Raw genomic sequence first — 15036 nt, 5'->3', positions numbered from 1 at the left:
AAGATGAATCCTCATTCATCTGGCCATGCCCCAGCATTCAGCATCAGTCCTGGACTCTGGGACTAAGACTCCGTGAACTGAGCACACAGGCTGCTGGCAATGATCTCTTACTAACCTGGACAGCTGGGCTATAGCTGTGTTGGCTCTTGTCAGTGCCATACAGCGTTGTTCTGCCTCAGATGTCATCCTGCTGTTGATGCTCTTTTCTTGCTATTACAAAAACCTCCACCTGGGGAGCTGCCAGATGTCTTACCAGATTATTCAGTGGTCATTTTGTCTGGTCCATCGACACATTGAAATCTTTGTCAAATCCCTAAGTAGGAAGAAGAGAGACCTCTGTTTCTCTACGTTATTTTCTTGTGATTCCTACAAACAAACAAAAGTTTGCATTTAATAAAACTGAGACCCAAAGAATTAAGTGATTGAGTGAAAGCCCCAGAGGGGTGAGTGGCCATACCAGAAGAGGAGTCAAAGTACTATGACTTCTTTGCCAGCTTTCCCTAGGCTGCCTGCCAAAAAGTTGAATCCAGCCATCTTTGCTGGGTGAAATTTTCTGCTGGCAGGGCCTCGTGAAGCATCAAATCAACAACCTCTAAATGACAGTTTTCACTGGCTGTGTGCACCAAGGTCAGAAATCCCTGAGGAAGAGAGAGGAAGACCTCTCTCTTTATGACTCTGGATCTGTAAACCTTTCTCTAGATCAGTGATCTAATTTAATCTTTTAAGTGTTAAACTCTTGAACCCTTTCCATTTTATAAAGTTACTGGGTCCGGCTCTCTCCGTCTGCTTTTACCCATGATAGAATTATAGTTTTTGATCAGTTAAAGGGGCTAGCTCTCATTTTACAGCTGAGAAAAGGAAGTGGAGAGAGAGACAGCAACTGTACCTAATTAGTGAGAAAGCTGGAGTGGGAGCCCAGATCCCCTTTCTCTCTGCCCACTGTGTTCTAGGGGCATGTTTTTAATCCTCTGCCTAGAGAAAGAGAAAGAAAACAGAAATCAAGCTTAGCAGAGACTCCCCATCCCTCCTATGCCCACCAGCGACCCAATATTCATTCTTTTTTCACTCTAACAAATGCTTAAAGACTCCAGTTCCAAGAAACCTATGACCACATGACTAAGTTCTGAAAATGAGAAGTAAATAGAATTTGAATGTCTTTTTAAGTGGAGCAGGCCCTTTTTGGTCCTTTCCTCCTTTTTGTTACCTGTAATGTAGATGTATGATTGAAGCTGTAGTAGCCATTAGTGTCCTGGGAAATAGATAGCATCAGACAGGAAGAAGCTGGGGTCTGACACTGAGAAGATGCCATACCTTGTGTGTGTGTGTGTGTGTGTGTGTGTGTGTGTGTGTGAGTGTGTGAGAGAGAGAGAGAGAGAGAGAAATTTTCATCTTAAATCTGAAATTGAATGTTTGGAAGTCACTCAGTTGTATCCGACTCTTTGAGACCCACGGACTGTAAAGTCCATGAAATCCTCCAGGCCAGAATACTGGAGTAGGAAGCCTTTCCCTTCTCCAGGGGATCTTCCCAACCCAGGGATCAAATCAAGGTCACCCGCATTGCAGGCGGATTCTTTACCAACTGAGCCATCAGGGAAGCTAATCTGAAATTAACTTACTCTTATTTAGGTTTTCTGTTACACATAGCCAAACCTATCCAACTAAATTTCTAGGATTAAGGTAAATCTAAAAGGCAAGGTATATCTAAAACTTAAATGGGCTTTATTATTATTATCATTGTTATTTGTCTTTTGTTTCCTAAGTAACATTTAGTATCTCCTGTTCAGAAATCTATTTCATCCAGTTCAGTCCTACCTTTCATTTTGTGTTATTCATCATCTACAACCCATGTTCACACTGAATAATTTATGATTTTTATATTAGTATTTGTTTCCCAAAGGTATAAATCCACCAATAGTTGTAATCTCCTTGATTTCAAGATCCAGCTGCTTCTTAGAGTTATTTATAGTTTCTAACTCAATACTACGGCATAAACCTGTCAGTAAATATTTAGAGCATTGTATTGTTCAGTTAAGTCATGTCCAAATCTTTGTGACCCCATGGACTGCAGCTTGCCAGGCTTTCCTGTCCTTCAGAGAGTTGTATTAAATGAATCAGTAATGCTTGTTATCAATGTAAGTTATTCATAGTAGTTAAAACCAGTCATGTATGTGTAAGTATGTGCTGCTCACAAAGTCGAGGCAGGTTATTAAATATCCCTATTTTACATAGGAGGAAACAGAATCAGAGAAGTTCATAATCTGCAAATAGCTTTCCTAGGATGCTCTGAAAGAGAGAGAACTAGAAGCAAACCCCAGCATTTATGACACTCAGATTTTTCCACTGCACCCTGCTGCCTTAAATTTACAAATAATGTTTTATGTATTCTCAGATGTGGTCCCTACTGTCGGATCTAAACAGTAAAAACACTGATGTGATCACTCCTTCATATTAGCAAATAATCATCCCCTCCCCTTACTGTCTTTCGCTCTCAGCTTCATTCCTAGACATGGTGGCAGAGTGAGTTAGCCAAACACAGCACACGCGCTTCCCCCACCCCTAGCATGAACCTATCACTAGAAAGTGACGACCAGCTTCTCTCCTTGCCTGTGATACCATCATTCTCACACTTAAGTGGTCTGGGGTCCACTCACAGTAGACATTAATGCCAAGCAGTGACTATGTTATACAGTCAGAGATTGTGAATCTAGGTGATTTGAAAACCTTATAGAAATGTACTTCTTCTCCCTACCTAATTATATCCTCATATATTACTAGCATTAAAGCTCATAATTTCATTTTTTTTGTTTTAGTGTTTGTATTAAGCTATTTCAGAGCAGAAGTGGTTCCAAAAGAAAAATATCTGAAAAATACTCTTCAATACTCCTCATCTTTGTGCTGATGAATGATCTATCAGACCTTCCTTTCCATTGGATATGTTTTCAATAGTTTTTAAGGTTTTGGGTTTCTGAGTCTCAATTTTCAACTCGAGTCTTGAATTATCTATAGTAGTGTTTTCTTCTTTATTATGAATCTACATATCTTACCATCTACTCAAAATTAATCACAGAAGATGGTTCTAATCATGGAGGAAGTGGGAGAAAGCAGATGAAATAGGCAAGATAATCTCAGATAATGCAGTAATTTTGTGCAGTGCATACACTTTCTGAAAAAAAATTATTAAATACATTTATTATCCTTAGATGAAAGTCTGAGTCCTGAGGGAAAGGGAAGTGTCATGGAGTTCAAAGCATGCATACTGAATTTTGTGATCTGAAATGCAGTACATCTCTGGAAACTTACTTTTCTTTTAATAGTAAACAGTACCAGTATGACCAAGAACACAAAACTAATTCCAAGTATTCTTGTACAGTAATCGGGATGGTATTTCAAACCCAAATAGCTGAGTCAATTATATATTATCAGTGTGGAAGAGTAGAGATTGCATGGTTATCTCCTGAAGTTTGAAAAGCTGAAGCTATTTTTCATTATCCTGAAGTCTTGATGTCTTTGGTCATAGAGTGAGAAGATATGATGTTGTTGAATTTAGGGGTTATTGACTCTTCACCAAACCCTACCAAGTCAGGCCCTGGTGACCTATTGTGGCAAACAATTGCAACGTCTTAGTGACTTACCACCTGAAACTCTCTCACCTCTGTTAGAGTCCTGTGAGGACTGGAGTGAGGTTCAGCTCTACAGTTGAACAGGAACCCATGTATCTTTGATCTACTGACCCTACCATTGCCCATGGTGTATAGGGCTCTTCTAATGCTTCAAGAAAAGAAAAGATGGAGAACATGGATGATTGTACAGGGAGTTTGTAGGCTAGACACACACATGGATTATCTGTTCTGTCCACCTGCCCATTTGCCAGACTTTAGTCATAACACACACCTAACTATAAGGAAGGATAGAAAATGTGCTCTACTTGTGAGCCTAGGAGGTAAGAAAAGAAGAGTTTTGGTGAACAGCTTGCCAGAATACTTAAGAGCAGGGAAGGAGTCAGGATACAGAAAAGGAGGAAAAGGTAAAGGTATAATAAATAAGCAAAAAATGGGCTCAGTAAGACAGTAGGAGGTAAGGTAAGAAGGCATTGATGGAGGTGTTGCCTTTAAATAAAGAGGAAAGGATCACATCCTCTGGGACTAGAGAGAGGTCATATACGTTTTAATGGGCACTTTATGGAGGACTCCACAACCACAACATTTTATTCTAATCTCCAGAGGAAGTCATGAAACAGACAGCAGATCCAAAAGCAAGATCACCAAATGGAGTGGAGTTTGTGTGTTGCATAAAGGCATCCTGCCAAGAATGCAGGAAGGGATGAGAGTCAGCTATTGGTCAGATCTCTAAACTGTGTGCCCTGGGGGTGTCTGCATCCTCCTGGAAGAGGGGTGCATTTTCCTCAGCACAAACTCTTCTTGTGCCTGTTGCTGCTGCTGCTAAGTTGCTTCAGTCGTGTCCAACTCTGTGCGACCTCATAGACGGCAGCCCACCAGGCTCCGCCGTCCCTGGGATTCTCCAGGCAAGAACATTGGAGTGGGTTGCCATTTCCTTCTCTGATGCATGCATGCATGCTAAGTCTCTTCAGTTGTGTCTGACTCTGTGTGACCCCATGGACGGCAGCCCACCAGGTTCCTCTGTCCACTGAATTCTCTAGGCAAGAATACTGGAGTGGGTTGCCATTTCCTTTTGCCTGAGGGGCTTCCACTCACCTGGAGAGAAGGCACCTTTTCCTAAATTCACACAAAGGTACCATATGGGTTAACAGTGTCCCCATTCAAAATTAGGGGTGACCTATGCAGACTTATACAGATTTATGGAAGCATGCCTCCCCTGTATGGGGGTCTGGGAACATTCTGGAAGGAACACTGGAGAAGGGTCATCATGTTGTCAGATCTGGGTCCTTACATTATAGCTTTGCTATTTTATTTGAGTTATTCCTTTTCCCAGTATTATAGTCAGACTGTGGAACAATTCTGTCATGTTCCAAGGTTTTATAGACTTATTGTGAGGAGGCTGTTTGTTTTTCTTAAAACCTTGCCTTCACTGCTAGTTACTGCTAGGATCTCGTAGCCACACGGATTTTGCTAGTAATGGAACATTTTTAGTGCTGGAAGTGAATAGAAGTAGATCTCTGCGGTGACCTAGAGGAGTGGGATGAGGGAAGAGAGGGAGACTCAAGAGGGCCAGGACAGTTATGACTGATTCATGTTGCTGTGCAGCAGGAACCAAGCACAAAGTTGTAAATCAATTTTCCTCCAAGTCAAAAATAAAGAGGCAGATCCAACTTGGTCCCTACCCGGGTGACCTTGAGAGTCTTTGCGCGTCTTGGACCCTGCTTTGCCTCGACTCTCATTTTGTTAGTGCTGACGGTTCCTTGAGAATATGATTACCAATGTCCCCTTCAGTTCTGACATTTCTAGATTCTAGGGGATATAGCAAGCACAGCAGTTTAGACAAAGATATTTTCATATAAAAACTTAGGAAACCCATAAGCCTACAACTTTGCATGTGTAAGTTTTAATGCAAATAAATAAAACAACCTATTTAGAATACAAAAATAAAATACCTTTGTAAAACTTATGTAAACTACTTAGCATGATTATAAGCAGATAAAATGAAATAAATATACAACATAAAGTTTCGTCTGTGAATATACAATATATATTAAAACAGTGCCTATCATACAGTAAGCACAGTATACGTATATACCACTATTGTTATTATTACTACTACTATTATTAATACTCTTTCCTCAGTGGGACCAATATTACAATATAAGCACTCCAACTGTAATAAAAAAAGATTGTCAAGACTCTTAGTGGAGTTTGGAATGTATTTCTTCATCCAGATATGGATTTGACCTTCTACAAGAGCATTAGTGAGCCCTTACTGAAATTTTCCCTTTGGAAAAACCATTTAGAATGACAAAGAATATTAAAACAGCATGAGTTTCCAGGAAAGATAGTCTGTTTATGTTTTAGTCGTACCATATATATTTGCTGTTTTCAGATACGTGCTTCAAGTCCTTGAATCTCTTTACTGGTCACCTCTATCTCTCATTTCTTATTCTTTAATAACAGTCCTAATCAAGCCTTCAATAATTGATTGTGTTGTTAAACATCTTTAAGGGGGTTACTGTCTTATCCCTGATTACATGACCAAAACATATCATCAAATATTTATTGTATAATCATTATTAAGATATATAATCCCTATACAGAGAATTTTTAAGCTACCCTAATAGATTTTTTGAAAGGTTTCAAGGCTAACCAACTCCACAACAAAACTTAGATCTTAGCATAAAAACTGTTCATCTCAGGAAAGCAAATGAGGGCAGTATTTGCATTCTGAATCAGAATGGTGGTGGGTGAAGCATAGGTGATGAGTAACGATGTCTAGCTAACATCACCCGATGAGCTATGATGTAATGAAATGCAGGGTAAAAAAATATTCAAGCTAAAAGCAAAGAAAAAGATTACATAGTAAGAAACTTTTCTTTTCACACCAGGAAAATGAGACTCAGAGAGCATAAATGACCTTCTAAAGAGAACATAGCTGTTTAGTGTCAAAACCTGGACTCAGGGGACCCTTGTCCCCTGAGCCTGACCTTGTCAGGCGTTCTATTTTATGTACCTCCGAGAAAGTATGCAGAATCCTAGGGCCACGATCCACTCCCAGCTGCGCCTGACAGAGGGACCTGGAAAGTCAGGAACCCTCTGGGCCTTCCTTCCTCATCTATAAAATGGCAAGGTTGGACCAGACAAGAGATAAGATCCCTGTTAGCCCCAGATTGCTCTGCTTTCCTGCCATGGTTCATTTTTCAGTATAAACCAGATCGTTTTCTCTGGCACAATTTAAACTTACATTTTCAGAACTATAACTATGGATATGAAGCTCTTAATCATCAAGGCATTTTTTCTAAACACTTAAGCTGATGCAATTTTCAGAAATGCAGAAAACAAATTTTGCAATCAGTTTTCCCAATGATTGAAAAGAAGGCAAAAGGACAGATAGGAGAGACATAATTATATGGTACATTTAGTCAACAACTGTGCAGATAAAATGTCAAAAAGTAAGGGCCTCTATCAGGCATTTTAATGGTACCCTGACTCCCCATGTTATGGATTTTTTTCTTTTTTTGAATTTTGTTTATTAGGACCTCCCGTCACTGGCCTAGATTCTAATCCTGGCCTTTCTACCTACAAATAATAAGACTTTGAGGAAATGATGTCTCTAAATCTCAATTTTCTCATGCGTGAAATGGGAATAAGAATGGTACTTCCTGCATAGTGGTTAAGTAAATAAATGGCAATAATGTATATGAAATTTGGCAACATATTTAAGGTCGTAAACACAACGTATTCTTTCTGAATACTTAGTTCCTATGCTGTACAAGTTGTTAAATAATTTAAACATTGCTCCCAGTCTGTAATGAGGAGGGACTGGGAAGAAAGACAGCATTATCAAGCAGAGAAGTACTTGGTCTGGTGCCAGCTCATTGAGGATGTGCTTGGTAGGTAGTGACTGGATGAACCCATGTTCGATAGCCCGATAAACAGACCAAGGTAACCCTAAAGGATTGTTTCAAAATCAGTGCTCTTTTAGGAACCAGTGTTATGCAGATAATCTGCTTATTGTCTTCCTCCTTATACATACACACACACACACACACACACACACACACACACAAAACATATACATATATACTTGTAGTTTTCTTTATGCTTGTCAGATCAGATCAGATCAGTCGCTCAGTCGTGTCTGACTCTTTGCGACCCCATGAATCGCAGCACGCCAGGCCTCCCTGTCCATCACCAACTCCCGGAGTTCACTCAGACTCACGTCCATCGAGTCAGTGATGCCATCCAGCCATCTCATCCTCTGTCATCCCCTTCTCCTCCTGCCCCCAATCCCTCCCAGCATCAGAGTCTTGTCCAATGAGTCAACTCTTCGCATGAGGTGGCCAAAGTACTGGAGTTTCAGCTTTAACATCATTCCCTCCAAAGAAATCCCAGGGCTGATCTCCTTCAGAATGGACTGGTTGGATCTCCTTGCAGTCCGAGGGACTCTCAAGAGTCTTCTCCAACACCACAGTTCAAAAGCATCAATTCTTCGGCGCTCAGCCTTCTTCACAGTCCAACTCTCACAGCCATATACGACCACAGGAAAAACCATAGCCTTGACTAGACAGGCCTTTGTTGGCAAAGTAATGTCTCTGCTTTTGAATATGCTATCTAGGTTGGTCATAACTTTCCTTCCAAGGAGTAAGCGTCTTTTAATTTCATGGCTGCAGTCACCATCTGTAGTGATTTTGGAGCCCAGAAAAATAAAGTCTGACACTGTTTCCACTGTTTCCCCATCTATTTGCCATGAAGTGATGGGACCAGATGCCATGATCTTCGTTTTCTGAATGTTGAGCTTTAAGCCAACTTTTACACTCTCCACTTTCACCTTCATCAAGAGGCTTTTGAGTTCCTCTTCACTTTCTGCCATAAGGGTGGTGTCATCTGCATATCTGAGGTTATTGAGATTTCTCCCAGCAATCTTGATTCCAGCTTGTGTTTCCTCCAGTCCAGTGTTTCTCATGATGTACTCTGCATTTAAGTTAAATAAACAGGGTGACAATATATAGCCTTGACGTACTCCTTTTCCTATTTGGAACCAGTCTGTTGTTCCATGTCCAGTTCTAACTGTTGCTTCCTGACCTGCATACAAATTTCTCAAGAGGCAGATCAGATGGTCTGGTATTCCCATCTCTTTCAGAATTTCCCACAGTTTGTGATCCACACAGTCAAAGGCTTTGGCATAGTCAATAAAGCAGAAATAGATGTTTTTCTGGAACTCTCTTGCTTTTTCCGTGATCCAGCGGATGTTGGCAATTTGATCTCTGGTTCCTCTGCCTTTTCTAAAACCAGCTTAAACATCAGGAAGTTCACGGTTCACATATTGCTGAAGCCTGGCTTGGAGAATTTTGAGCATTACTTTACTAGCGTATGAAATGAGTGCAATTGTGCAGTAGTTTGAGCATTCTTTGGCATTGCCTTTCTTTGGGATTGGAATGAAAACTGACCTTTTCCAGCCCTGTGGCCACTGCTGAGTTTTCCAAATTTGCTGGCATATTGAGTGCAGCACTTTCACAGCATCATCTTTCAGGATTTGAAATAGCTCAACTGGAATTCCATCACCTCCACTAGCTTTGTTCGTAGTGATGCTTTCTCAGGCCCACTTGACTTCACTTTCCAGGATGTCTGGCTCTAAGTGAGTGATCACACCATCGTGATTATCTGGGTCATGAAGATCTTTTTTGTATAGTTCTGTGTATTCTTGCCATCTCTTCTTAATATCTTCTGCTTCTGTTAGGTCCATACCATTTCTGTCCTTTATCGAGCCTTGTGGTTTTCTTCTTTTCCTTTGCCTCTTATTACAGGGCTGGTGTGAAGAAAAATAAGTATGTGAAATGAGGATGTATACTATTTTATAAATTTAGATTTCATACTTGATTTTCATTGCTAATCCCTAAAACTCAGAGCAAATCTTCAATAAAAGACTTTTTGCCTTTTGCCTAAAAATTATTTTAAACCTATTCTTTATTTTCCCTTACCAAAGTATAAAACTATACTACCAGTAAAATTATCTTTTGCTGCTTGCAAGGTACTTAGTAACTTTAGCCAACTGAGCTAATTTCTTGTATTCTTTCATAATATTCCTTTATATCTTACCATTTGGTCATCATAAAAATGATCATGCAATTCATCACATAACTTTTATTAATTAATAGCATATAAGATAAAAGGCAGTGAAACACACAGTAACAACCATAGGCCTCCTTTCTGAGTTTTCCATCATAAAATAAATAATGCAGAAATGCCATTATGTGTTGAGTGATATACAAATACAAGTTTGTATGATAGACTTACATTTCAGTTAACTGAACTATGCCAATATGATGCATAAAAAGCTTCTAGTATGTGTACGGTTCAATGTTTAAAGTTACAATTTCTATCTAATGTCTGGGAGATCTCAGGGGAGCTTTAGGGGGGTGGAGAACGTGGGAACAGACAGCTCTCAGATATTGTGTCTTGTTTTGTCATGGCACCAGCTCTGGGAACCTTATGCATGTTACCTTACGTAAATCTCACCACAGTATCATGAAGTGAGGGTGCTTATCTCTCTGAGTGCAGAAATCACTTCCCCCTTGGTCTCACTAGCAGTCATAAGCTGAGAAAGAATGGCAGGGCCCCTGTTGTTTCTGTTCTACCATGTGTCTAGGATACAGTAAAATTCAATATTTTATGGCCATTTACTTCATACCCGTGTATAGCTCAACTGCTTGTCACTGAATTACCACATCTGGAGCTATTTCATCTTTTTGCTTACATTTTACTTTTATACACTGTTATAAAAAAAAAAAAAAAGGCTGCATCAGGAAGAAACCCAGGATTTTATTCAGACATAAAAATAGGCTAATAGCAATGACTGTGAGAGGGGAAGAGAAGGAAGCAATATTAACAGACCTATATTAAGAGTTACAGTGTTCGTCAGCAAAGAACTTGAGCATGTCATATTGTCAAATAGCATGTGATAGAAAATACAATATGATGCTGTGATTGATTCCACTTACCATATGGTGTGTTGATATATCCTGTTTCCTTGGGGAGTGCATTGAGGATGAAAGGAGAAACAGATCCTTCGAAAGTGTATTGAATAATCAGCTGAGTCTGAATGGATTTTGATGATACCACCATGCACAACGACTCCATGAGGATAATGAAATACCAGGCTCTTTAAATACATGTTGCACCATTCTGCAGCTATTGACATCACTCATATATGAATTATTTCAACAAGATGGAATTTCCAAGGATTATTCCATGGATCCCAGGGACAATGTGGAAGAGCCCAATGTCAAATGCCACTTGTTTGTGAATTGCTGTTTTTATAATTATAACTCCTAAAGCTTCACATTTTTATCTATAGTCAGAGGGACAAGTAATGAATAGAAATCTCTTTCCATATGAAAGGAATCAGCAACATTGTCAAGAATATATTAAAATCATAATTATGGGATATTCATCTACTCAGAGGTTAGATGGAAAGAACACTGATTTAATCATCATGTGTAAAATTTAGTACAGAGAAGGAAATGGAGTGTGTGTGTGTGTGTGTGTGTGTGTGTGTTCAGTCGTGTCTGACTCTGCAATCCCATGGACTATAACCCACCAGGTTCCACTGTCCATGGGATTTCCTAGGCAAGAACACTGGAGCAGGTTGCCATTTGCTTCTCCATTGGATCTTTCTGACTCAGGGATCAAACCTGCATCTCCTGTGTCTCCTGCATTGGTAGGCAAATTCTTTACCATTACGCCAACTGCAGTGGAATAGAAGAGACCAAACGCTCTTGTTGGAATCGAACAAAGCACTGAAAATTTTGTAATGTGAAAACACTCTGTTTATCTGTATTTATCAATAATGCATGTAGTGGGAATGTACAATTTCTTGGAAACAATTACTGTCAAGCATCAAGCTGAAGTATTAAAAATATAATTATTGAAGGACACTACAGGGAGATTAAAGTAAACTAACGAGGTCTTTTCAGAGTCTTTCTCAAATTCTACTCTTTTAAAAAATGATTTTACTTTGACCAAAATATGTAAACTCAAGAATCTGTTTTATTAAAGTCTGGAGCTAAGACAGTGAGGGAATATTCACCAAAGCATGACCAAAACAGACGTAGTGAGTAGACTATTTGTCTCTCCTCGTCACTAGTCGGTGGTGCCCTTGGTTGTGAAATTTCCCTTCACTGCAACTTCAATAAAGTGTGAATATTCTAGGTATGCTTCTCTCTTCAGGGTGCCATTTAGGAATAATAACTCTCTTGTGGAAAAACTGATTTATCTCTTACTAAGTACAATATTCCTGTGGGTAATCTTATGCCTGTTTTATAGTTGATGCTTGGGGAGGTGAAAAGGACTGGAGAAATAAAGAAATGTGCCCTGGGGTCGGGCCAGAGCCGAACTATAATTCTAGAGTCTATCCTGTAAAATAAGCCATTTGGCTACACATTGTAGATTGCTTTTACATTGTAGAATAATAATATGTACCTACTGCCAGAATTACTGATGATATAAGCTAGTTATCTACATAACACACACAATTAAAAATTCTGTTCATATACCACAAAGTAAATTTTAAGGTGAGATTAAAAATGGATTATGTGATCGATGACATTTTCATCTAAATACTTTATCTGTATATTTTTATTAATTGCAAATACAAACCAAGTAGCCTTGATTGCCAAGGACTTCACCTTTCCTAATAAAAAGTTATGGGTATTTTTTTACCTTCTCCACTAAAACTGTATCATCTTAATGCACAGTAATAAAATTCTTGGCTACAGAATAGACTTACTCTACCTGGTTGAAAATTTATGTTTATTTTATTATTTAATATCTAAATTGTTCAGCTCTAAAAGTTCCCGTAGAACAGAGAAACACTTTATCTTGGATTTTAAGAACAAACAAATATTTGGCAAACACAGGGCAACCGGTTTTTTCCTTCCTTTTCAGAGGGCAGAATATAGGAGCTGAGAACCTGTGTTTTAGCCCTTGCTGTGACTCTGACAGTGAAGCTGATCAGGGACCATACTCCATCCCCCACTCACAGATGCCTCTTATTTTTCCTTGGTGGCTCGTGTAGGAGACAAAAGGCACGTGTTGGTTTCTTTAACTTACCCCAAACAAACCAACGCTGACTACTCTTATATTCCATGTAAACAGACCTCACAGGCTTGACTAGAAGCCAAGAAGAGAGTGTATTGAAATTTCAGCCTTGGAAAGAAAGTATCAAAGCTATTTCCTGGCATCATTTTCACAGTTCAGTTTAGTCACTCAGTCGTGTCCAACTCTTTGCAACTCCATGAATCACAGCACGCCAGGCCTCCCTGTCCATCACCAACTCCTGGAGTTCACTCAGACTCACATCCATCAAGTCAGTGATGCCATCCAACCATCTCATCCTCTGTCGTCCCCTTCTCCTCCTGCCCTCAATCCCTCCCAGCATCAGAGTCTTTTCCAGTGAGTCAACTCTTCACATGAGGTGGCCAAAGTACTGGAGTTCAGCTTCAGCATCATTCCCTCCAAAGAAATCCCAGGGCTGATCTCCTTCAGAATGGACTGGTTGGATCTCCTTGCAGTCCAAGGGACTCTCAAGAGTCTGTATACTATTCAGTCTAAATCTTTTGCAAACTAAGAGTTGCACCTACCTTCAGTTACTTTATCCATTCAAGGAAAAGGGGTGAAATACCCTCAGTGCATTCAGTCACTTTTTTGTTTTAATGTTTATTGTTTCTTCTTATTTCTGAAAGAAATGGAGGCAATTTGTGGTCTACTGTGAAAGACACAGGTGTTAGGTTATCACAAAAAAATTGAATTGAAGCTCATTTTGAAAACCTGTGGCTTAGATAAAATAACCTAGAAAATAAAAAGAAAAATTGAGGTTTACCCCTAATTCACTAATTTATAAAGGGGATTGTGACTTTTGAAATAATATAATACCATCTACTATTTGAATAACAAGTTATGAGATTTGCTAATTGGCCATACAATTTAATAGCATTACTGGGACTAGAAGCCACATTTGTAGTGGCTGAACAAAGCAAGCTCAAGTGTAGATGAAATAGGAGCTAGAGAGGTTTATGAAATAAGGAAAGGTGGGCATTTCTATGCTGAATTTCTAAGTGACCCATTAAGTCCTTTCCCGAACACTGCCAGTGGCTATGCCCTCTTGGAGTGGGAGGGCAATTGAGTTTAAATACAACTAAAATTTATCTCCATTGGCCACATGCTCTTCAACAGCAGTTTTTTAGTACTAGACCAGGCGCCACTGTCTGAATCACCTGGGGGTACTTCTCAGAGATGGAGATTCCAGGACCTCAGGCAGTCTTCCTGAGTCAGGATCTCTGGGAACTGGCCCAGCAAATCTACATTTTAAACAAACTCTTAGGTGATTTATATGGACACAGGTTTGAGAAAGCACTTGTGAAGAAACTGAATTAAAGTGAATTGATTTTCCCTTCCCTGAATGGGATCTGAATATATATATATATATATATATATATATATATATATACTGGAGAGAATGTGGTTATATAAAATTGATATTTGGACAGTGACTTTGGCGATTAGGAAGCTTTATTTTAAAACTTAAAAAATAAGAAATATTAATCTGTAAGACTGTAGGTAATAAGACCTGATTATTTTTTCAAATAGTGTTCAAATGAATGTAATCCCTTGATTTGAATATAGAAGTTGCCTTTTATTATGCATGCAATTTTTATTTGATTTTGATAAATCCAAGGCCATCTCAAGGATGTATTAAGCAGCCTGAATCATTTGAACACAAAGGGATCATTCTTGAAGTTTTGTATTTGAAATAAAGTAAAATGATAGTGACAATGATGAGTAAATTGATTTTTGGGAAAAAAACTCTCTTATAATGCATGTTTTTTAGTGTTTTCAATACACCTGTGTTTTTAAAGTTTCATGCATTTGTGCTTTATTTGCTTCCAAGATATTATAGTAGATAACAATAAGAGTATGATGCTCTTTAATGCAATATAATTATATTAACTAAAGAGATACTTTGGATACTCTGAGTGGTTTATTTAGCTTTGTGCTTCTTAGCAGTTAAGTCAAAAAAGGAATGCAAAAAACTACATCCTAGCATTCAAAACTATGTTCTTTATATTTTTCTTTGCTTCTTTAATTATTTAGAGAGATTTTAATAGTGTTTTGAAAACAAGAATTCTGTCTTCTAGTGAGCTTGGGAAGTGTGGCTGTTAAATCTCCTTCTTGGACACTCAGTACACATTAGCAAGTCAAAGTCTTAAGAAAATCTTACAAAGAAACCTGTTCAATTTTTGAATCTTGGTTCAATTGTTAAATTTAATTTCACAGGTGGAGACTTTCTCTTTTCACACATAATAACATCCTCCACAATAATTTTCTTTTAAAACTATTTTGGAATCTGTTCAGT

General features: G+C 38.8%; 1 protein-coding gene across 5 annotated transcripts in view; it reads left to right on the top strand.

Annotated features, from left to right (window-relative positions):
• Nucleotides 1-15036, top strand: part of B3GALT1 (beta-1,3-galactosyltransferase 1) — a 619500-nt gene that overhangs the window by 276075 nt on the left and 328389 nt on the right. For 2 of the 5 annotated variants that reach the window (XR_011569375.1, XR_011569372.1), the window contains one exon: nt 1-15036. This exon is cut by the window's left edge; it is cut by the window's right edge and continues 49476 nt beyond it. The exons of the other annotated variants lie outside the window; for them this stretch is intronic. The gene's annotated coding sequence lies outside the window, so the exon portion shown is untranslated. 5 annotated transcript variants of the gene reach the window in all.

The sequence above is a fragment of the Bos indicus genome, chromosome 2 (genome assembly GCF_029378745.1).
Source record: "Bos indicus isolate NIAB-ARS_2022 breed Sahiwal x Tharparkar chromosome 2, NIAB-ARS_B.indTharparkar_mat_pri_1.0, whole genome shotgun sequence".
Taxonomy (NCBI): Eukaryota; Metazoa; Chordata; class Mammalia; order Artiodactyla; family Bovidae; genus Bos; species Bos indicus.
Note: the sequence above shows the minus strand (reverse complement) of the source record. Positions and strands in the feature narration are given on the sequence as shown.